Source organism: Aptenodytes forsteri, unplaced genomic scaffold (genome assembly GCF_000699145.1).
Source record: "Aptenodytes forsteri isolate BGI_AS27 unplaced genomic scaffold, ASM69914v1 Scaffold373, whole genome shotgun sequence".
NCBI lineage: Eukaryota > Metazoa > Chordata > Aves > Sphenisciformes > Spheniscidae > Aptenodytes > Aptenodytes forsteri.
In genome coordinates, this window is record NW_008795579.1 from 338733 (window position 1) to 346671 (window position 7939).

General features: G+C 43.7%; 1 long non-coding RNA gene across 1 annotated transcript in view; it reads right to left on the reverse strand.

The window, feature by feature from the left end:
• The window catches only part of LOC109279543, a 20070-nt gene extending 17556 nt beyond the window's left edge, over positions 1 to 2514 (reverse strand). The window contains exon 1 of the long non-coding RNA XR_002086229.1: positions 313 to 2514. This is a non-coding gene — a long non-coding RNA (uncharacterized LOC109279543). The remainder of the gene's footprint in view (positions 1 to 312) is intronic.
• Between the last annotated feature and the right edge of the window lie 5425 nt (positions 2515 to 7939).

Genomic DNA, 7939 nt, shown 5'->3' on the forward strand with positions numbered 1-7939 from the left:
ACACCCCCTACTCACCTCCCCCCCCCCCCATACATGCACACTCCATACGAAGTCACTTAAGTGCTGACACTGTGAGAGAGAGAGATCTAAGTCTTCAGTAAAAGCCATCTTGCTGCCCCATTGATTCTCGTGTGGGAGGCAACTTTCTGTCCCAAGCCCACCTAGTGCCTGAGTTGCCAGAACTTGGTTCTGCACCTTGAGCTTCCAGCCTCTTCTGAGCTACAAAGCCTAGCAGACTCAGCTTAACTCACCGCCACGCAGCTGCTTGGCAAACGCTAACTGTCTTTTTGTCCTCATTTCTGTTTTCCCCACCTGAAGCCACCTGGTGCCACCATTCCAGTTCCAGGGATGGTTGTATTCTTAAAGACATGTCTAAAGCAGCAGCTAAAAGAGTTCGGGGAGAGAGTTTTTAAAGCCAAGTAGGTGATCTAGAAAGGATCTCCCTCCTCCAGCGGGGTTCTGGCCTCACCACAGCATTGCCACATCCTGTTTATTTTGTCCACCGCTGTTCCACGTTCTGCCTGTACTTCCTGGCGTTGTAGATCTCCAAATGGATGTATGTGAGAAGATTCATGAAGTGATGGGTATAATCCTGTAGCATCTATAGCAGCGATAGGGTCAAGTGCTCACTGTGAGTAGTTACTTCGGTTATAGTTTTCCAAAAGCATTCACATTTAGGCCAGACTAACAAGAGCCTTCCAGCACTCAGTGACTGATAAGGGCAACCAGTGGGATTCCCAAAAAGTTTTCAAGAAGGTTCAGAGTTAGGCACCTGTTACTTGCAGGAGGATCTCCTAGGTCTTTGTTTCCAAAAGAGGCCAAGGTGCCAAATTCAAGTTCAGCATTAACTGAAAATGGGTTTGGGATGCTTTTGAACATGTTACCCATTAACAGTAAATTTTGGTTTCCATTATCAAACATACGCACGGTCCAACTCACAACTAGGCACCCTCTGCTTACATAGCCCCTTTCCTTGCGTGATCTCAAAGCTTCCCTCCCCCACCCCCAAAACAATTTCTCCTAGAGGAGAAATAGTTTCTTGCACCCATTGTTCAGACTGCCAGAATGTCATGGCCACACACTGAACAAAGCCTAGGATACAGACTCCCGTTCCCTTTCTAAACACTAGCAATATTCCTCCATTTTATAAAGAGACAATAATAATCAAATAAGACAACAAAAAAGGGTAGAAAGCTAAAGTGCTAAAATCAAAACACACACTGACGGCCGATCTCATGTGTTCAGCAGGCCACTGGGTCGTTCAGAGTTTTGACAGCAGCACAGCTCCACACCTACTTCTCAAGGGAGACAAGGAAGGGAAGGCAGGAAGGTCCAAGCTGTAAAGTTCTTGTGACATGATTCAGAAGGAGGACATTACATTGAGTCATCAATTTAACCTGTCACCTGAAACCAAGCTGTTGGGAAGCTTGCACTGGGAACAGACACACACATTGTTCTGCTTTTGTGTTGAACCTGGATTTAATAAAGCCAGTTGGGCAGCAGACACAAGAGCTTATTGGAGGCTACCTCTCTCTACTCCTTAGGGAGACTGGATAGTATCTGCCTTGACTCTCACTAAAGTCTCCAGACATCTGTTTTGCCACAACTCTACTTGGGCTACATTTATGGAACCAGTTGAAAAGCATGCAGTTCATTTAGATATCTGCACTTTCATGTTGCCAGGCAGCTAATTTCTGAGTGATCCTAAAGCAGTTATCCAGAAAGAAAAAATAAACAGGATATACACTAGATCATCAATGGATCTAGGTATTAATGAACCAAATTACAAGACCCTTCAGGAACTTGGCCAGGTCTTTGCAGTGGTGCCAGAGTGGGTGGGGAAAGTAACAGTGTTTGGGACATTGTAACTAGCATCATTCCATAACACTGGGTGAATAGCAGTGTCTCCTTTGCTAGCACTTTTGCACGTTTAGCAAGTCAAATGTATTTTGAGCGCCTGATGACTGCTGAATATAGGGGTGATAGCAAGTCTCTTCGCTGGTTTTCCATAGAGTCACCAATGCTTGGTCTTCAGAGCTGGGGTATCTTAATGGACAGAGATACAAAGCAAAACTTCTTGCTAGAGGAAGTTAATAGGTGGCACTAATTACCTCTAATTCACAGCCAAATTGTCCCACAGATAAGCCAGAGAACAAGCCTTTAGGCATAAAAAAAAGAAAAAAACATTGCAAACACCCTTTTTCACCTTATCTAAAGTGCTGGGAAGGATCAGCTAGAATTAAAGACGAATGCATTGACATAAACCCAGCTGCTTGCTAGAAACAGAATCTACCTCATCATCAACTTTCTTTTTGTACTCCATTGCAAAGAGGAAGGTACCCCACAAATTATATCAGCTTTAAACTTCTTTCCACCACCATGCCTTCTCCTCAGAAGAATGTTCTCTAGCAGGAGTGAGGAGACCATGCCACCACCAGCTGGAGGTGCTGAGATGTTGCATCCATCTGTGAAGTCCATCAAAACAAACAGCATCCAAATTGAAGCACCTAGATACCCAGGGCTTTCAGCACCTCTGCAATAAACCACAAACATACAGCAACAAAATAACCTAATCACTCTAAAGAGAGCAGTACCTATTTTGCTAGCATTAAATTCCAGAAATTTACACTTTAAAAACCAACAATGGTCATATAAAAAACATGACTAGAGAAGCAAAGTCAGCCTTTCAGTCATATCTGGCACCAGGAAGAGGAAGCCTTGATAACAGTTTGTTCAGGCAGAGGTGGTGACTGAAGGTCAAGACTCTGGGCTCTTTTCAAGCCCAGTCACTTCCATGCCATGCTACAAGCTCCTTAACAGTACGGAAGTGTTACTTACACCTCATCGATTCCCAGGGCAACTGCTGTTCCTAAGGAACTGAGATCCTTAGATGAAAGAAACTGGGAGAAGGACAATGGGTTATTATTAGAAATTAGTATGGACATAAGCTGGAAACAGCATCCAAAACCAAAACTAACTATTCTACCTATTTAGGGCTGATGCTTTAGCCCCAGTTATTGAGATGCAAATGTAGCATCAGCTGAAGTGGGCGCCTTTCCTTGCCACAGACCCAGCAGCATTAATCAGCATTGCCATTTATTTCTCTGACCTCTCCAAGTCTTTAAGATACACCACCACCTACAGCTGCAGCTGTAGGCACTTCCAAAATACATAATTAAAAAAAGATTCAGACCAAGGTAAAAGTTAAATTCACTTGGCCCACAGGGCTTATTTCCTCCCAACATTACACTTCCCTGCCAGGGCTATGTCAACAAGCAGAGACACAAATGTCTTCTGCATTTTATTTGCTTTAGGGGCTGAAGAACAAGTTATAAGTTTTCTGACCCTGCAGTCATGGCGAGTGGTTCATCGTAATTTCAAGAGGCATCAAGTCATTTTGATGTAGGTTTCAATCTCTGCTGGGGCCTTTGGATCAGGCCACAAAAGTATGTTTGTGAAGAATTTAAGGCAAGAAACGCAACTTGGCACAGGCACGCAGAGGAAGTACCAGAGGTACAGAATATTGGCAAGATCATTTTATTAAGAGTTTATCTTTAGCCAAATAATAGCCCTTTCAAAAGTCTTCAGCACTCAGGTGCCAAGCTGCATTTCCTGCCTCTCACTGCACCATTACACTGGACTTCCTACTCCGAATTACTCAGAAAATAGCAGCTTGCTGAGCGACACCAAAACCTGCTGTACTTGAGGAGTGATTGAGGAGCGGGGAAAGGCAGCTCCAAAACCTGTTCTGAAAGTTTTGAAATGTATCCTGCTGTATAGCCTCTTTGGCAGCCACCTCCTCCTTAAAAAAAAAATTTAAAAAATACTCAAGTTCTTAAAATGAGTACTGATCTAGTTGAAGTTTACTATTAAACAATATAATGAGATGAAGTACACTGCCTATGTGCATATATACACTCGCAAACATCAGTGCTGGGACTACCCACATGCATGCTTCACACTTATCACACAACTCTGCCCATTTTGGCATGAAAGCACTCTCTGTTCCTCCACCTGATTCTAGGTAGGAATTATGCAATGACAAGATTACTTATAGTTAATATTTCTCCAATACACTAATTCTTTTCTTTATCTGTCAGCATCTACCAATCGGAACTCTAGAAGAAGGGGGGAAATCCAGATTCCACTGTAATCAGAGAAAGCTTTGGTTAACACATCACATTTACAAATAATTGGAGGGTAGAGTGGTGGAGGTGAAGACAACACCTGAAGAAAGGGCGAGAGAGTTGGGGTTGTTCAGCTTGGAGAAGAGAAGGCTCCGGGAAGACCTTATTGTGTCCTTTCAATAGTTAAAGGGGGCTTATAAGAAAGATGGAGAAAGACTTTTTACCATGGCCTGTAGTGACAGGACAAGGGTTTTAAACTGAGAGAGCAGATTTAGATTGGATATGAGAAATTTTTTTTATGATGAGGGTGGTGAGACACTGGAACAGGTTGCCCAGAGAAGCTGTGGATGCCCCATCCCTGGAAGCATTCAAAGTCAGGCTGGACGGGGCTTTGAGCAACCTGATCTAGTGAAAGATGTCCTTGCCCATGGCAGGGGGTAGACGAGATGATCTTTAAAAAGGCCCCTTCCAGCCCAAACCATTCTGTGATTCTACAAGAATTTAAGCACTGAACTGAAGCTAAGCCTGGGACCAGTCCTACAGACAGATTTTTTTTTTTTAATTATTATTATTTTCTTAAATGGATGATTTATACACCTTCCCCCTGAAAATGGGGTTTTAGAATAGCAGCACTGACACAATCTTAAATTTAGCAACACAAATGGCATCACTACTATAAGGGGAACTTGATGCATTTGCACTCTGATGAGAGGATAGGATATCACAGGCAGAACAAGAGGTACTGCAGAACAGCTGGAAGAAGGGATTTGACATGAACATTCTCCACTGCTCTGATCCGCAGGCCAGCACTGAACAAGAGGGTGTGCTTCTCCGACAGCTAATTCATTGCCATCAGTATAGCAGCTTCCTTCCCCTTTAATTCAGTTGACTGGGCCCCTCTATTCCCTCCAAACCCTTTTAAAGCCTGCTACAGACAACCTGTGACAACTACAACAGGGACAGGCAAGAACAAGAAACATTTCTTCAATTTCTGTGAAACTGAGCAATGCTGCCACCCCTTCTCCCAACACTAACTACTCCAGGCAATAGCAGAATCCCAGTCTTTATGCAACAGTTTCCCAGCCACAGGGAGAGTGGCTGCATGTAGTTTGGTAAGTTCTCTGGGACTTGCTTCCTTATACATCCATCTTACTTGAGAAAGTGCTAGCTTACTCCCAGGCCTTAGCTTTTACTTAACTAGAACAAGACATGCAAAGTTGCAACGGTTTAACTCAAGGGATAACATAACACCTGATATTAGTCAAGTCAGTGCAGCTTTGGACATATATAGTACACCACACTAAACCTTGTTTGCTGGTTTTAGCTCATACTTGTCACACAAGCCAAAAAAACCATATGCAGCACCATGCTGTTTAAACCAGCTACATCATGTCTCTAGTTAGATGTGATGCAGAGTAGTGCAGTCAAAGCACCCTCACGCTGCTCTCAGCGACAAGGAAAACTCAAAAGCTTAAGCCCAGCATAACCAGTTCTAAAATACTCACCTAACAGTGAGTCTGTAAGGAGCCTGGAGCAACTGTTTAGACAGAGAAAGAAATACTGTATTTGCCCCAATAAGGGATTAACTTCAACTGTCAGCGTAGCACATAGTTCTGCACACCACACAGCAGGCTGCTGAAAAAGGCCCTAGGTAATGCTGGAACCAGAAAAACAGCTAGTTTTATGCAAGTGCGGTGCCTGGGTAAATCAGATTGTGTCTGAGACCCCAAGAAGCACCACTGCATGAGTGGTACATGAACAGACCAGCTTCCTCCGGCATCTCAGCAAGAGACGATCCACAGGTATCTAAAAAATTCTAATGTTGCAACTCACAGGATGTAAGAGGCCACAGTCTGCTATAAGATGCATTATGTTCTGGCAAGCTGGACAACTAGATTTAGAAGCATCTGCTTCTTCCAGCCCAATGACTAGTACCCTGGGAGACTGCAGATCCTGTCCCAAAACAGCAACAAACAACGAAGATACCCGAGAAGAAATCTGAGAGAACTAACTAGTTCCTTCAATTCCACTCTGCTGAATGGACTACCACCCTAGAGACTTGACCCTCACAGGTCAGATGGCTGCAGCTCAAAGCAGCACTTGACTAACTAGCATTATGTATCTCTGAATGGAGAGAAATACAGCTACACCACAGAATCTAACTTCTCAGTTTTGATCCTAGGAAAGTCTAAGCAAACAAAGCTACTAAGACTCAGCCAAAGAGGAGGACAATGCTACGAACCATTGTTTGATACTGTTAAATCACTCCAGGTTTCATCTTGTTCATGCTATGCAGGTAGCTCAAACTGTCCCTTAGGAACCACTCAGCAAAAACTGCAATGCCTGGTAACTAAGGGGTCAATTGGCTCCATATCCTACTCACCTCTAGGGCACCAGTCCCCATTCAGTCCCCACTCATGAGCAGGGGGAGAGATAACAGAATGGACCATATCCAAGTGATATTTCTCCTTCACAACTGGCAGGAGTTGATTTGGGAGTCTTAATCCAGCTCCTCAAAAGCCAGGTGGCTGTCTCCAGCAAAGCATCATCATTGCAAGCAACCTGTTGAGATCCATCCTCATTTGTGCGATCCCTGGAGTCTGGAGTAATGGTTTACTATCCAGTGAAGCTGCCATCAAACATCACACTTTGCCATCTTGGTGGACAGAGAAGAAGAAAATCAGTCTAACGTCTTTCCTCATCATCTAGTTTGTTCCATTAAAAAAAAACACAACACATATTTGTAAATACACACACACTGGAATATGTTTCCAAAGTTTTCTATGCAGATACAATCTCTCCTTGCATTCCAAAGAAACAGGAAGGAACAGGGGGAAATCTTTACCAATATATGTTTAACAGCTCATTGAAAATACAAAGAGCTGTGGATGGAGAAGTGAGACCCTAAGAGAACATGTATTGAAAAAAAAAGGTTTCAGCAAATCACCTGTGAACTACTGAATTGCCATTTAATCAGGAAGGAAGATTACTGCAAGCATACCTGGTATGATTTAATCAAGAACTTCCAGCACAAATTCAAGGAGGACACAGAGGTTACATCAGTCAGCCTTAATAGGCTATAGGTAGCAAACAGGATAGAAATAAAAAAGAATGGAGCATAAGGAATTAGAACTATGTGAAGTAACCACGGGGAACCAGGTCCCAATTCTCAAAGGGAGATGAAGAACAGGTCAAGGCAAGAGACCAAACAAGATTCTCAACACGTACCAGTGACAGAAAACCAAACTGAGACCAGCCACGTGTGGAACTTCTCTCCATGCTGCCAGCAGGAAAAGGAGCACTGAGACAGAGATTTAGAATTAGCAAGGGCACTGTTTTGATTTGTGAACAGGCACGTGTTCATCTGCTTTCTGACAAGCAAACCAGGTCCCACAACATACTCCCACTGCTCCCCATGCAGGCGGAGGAAAACAACTCTTGTGCACACCAATGATTGGGATATCTGTGGCCTACAGCGCGCTCTCCTCTACAGCATCCATCCTTTTTAACACCAGTCAGCCTTCCTAGCACAGCTGGCAGGTAAGGATAGCTCTGCTGTTCCATGGGTCTTGAAGAAGCAGCCACAACACCATACCAAAGAGCTTCTCCCCCACCACCACCCTTCCCTATTGTTAGGGCGTAACTCTTCAGCCTATCCTTTGTTTGGTGATAAACAGGCACCAAAGCTTGGCAATATTTCCAACTCCCCAAGCAGGTTATCTCCCTTTATCGAGTCTTCTTTCCAGCACTTGTCTTCCCCAACCCTTTGGGTTCCTTACGCTTTTTAAGCTTTGACTTTGCTCCAAAAATGA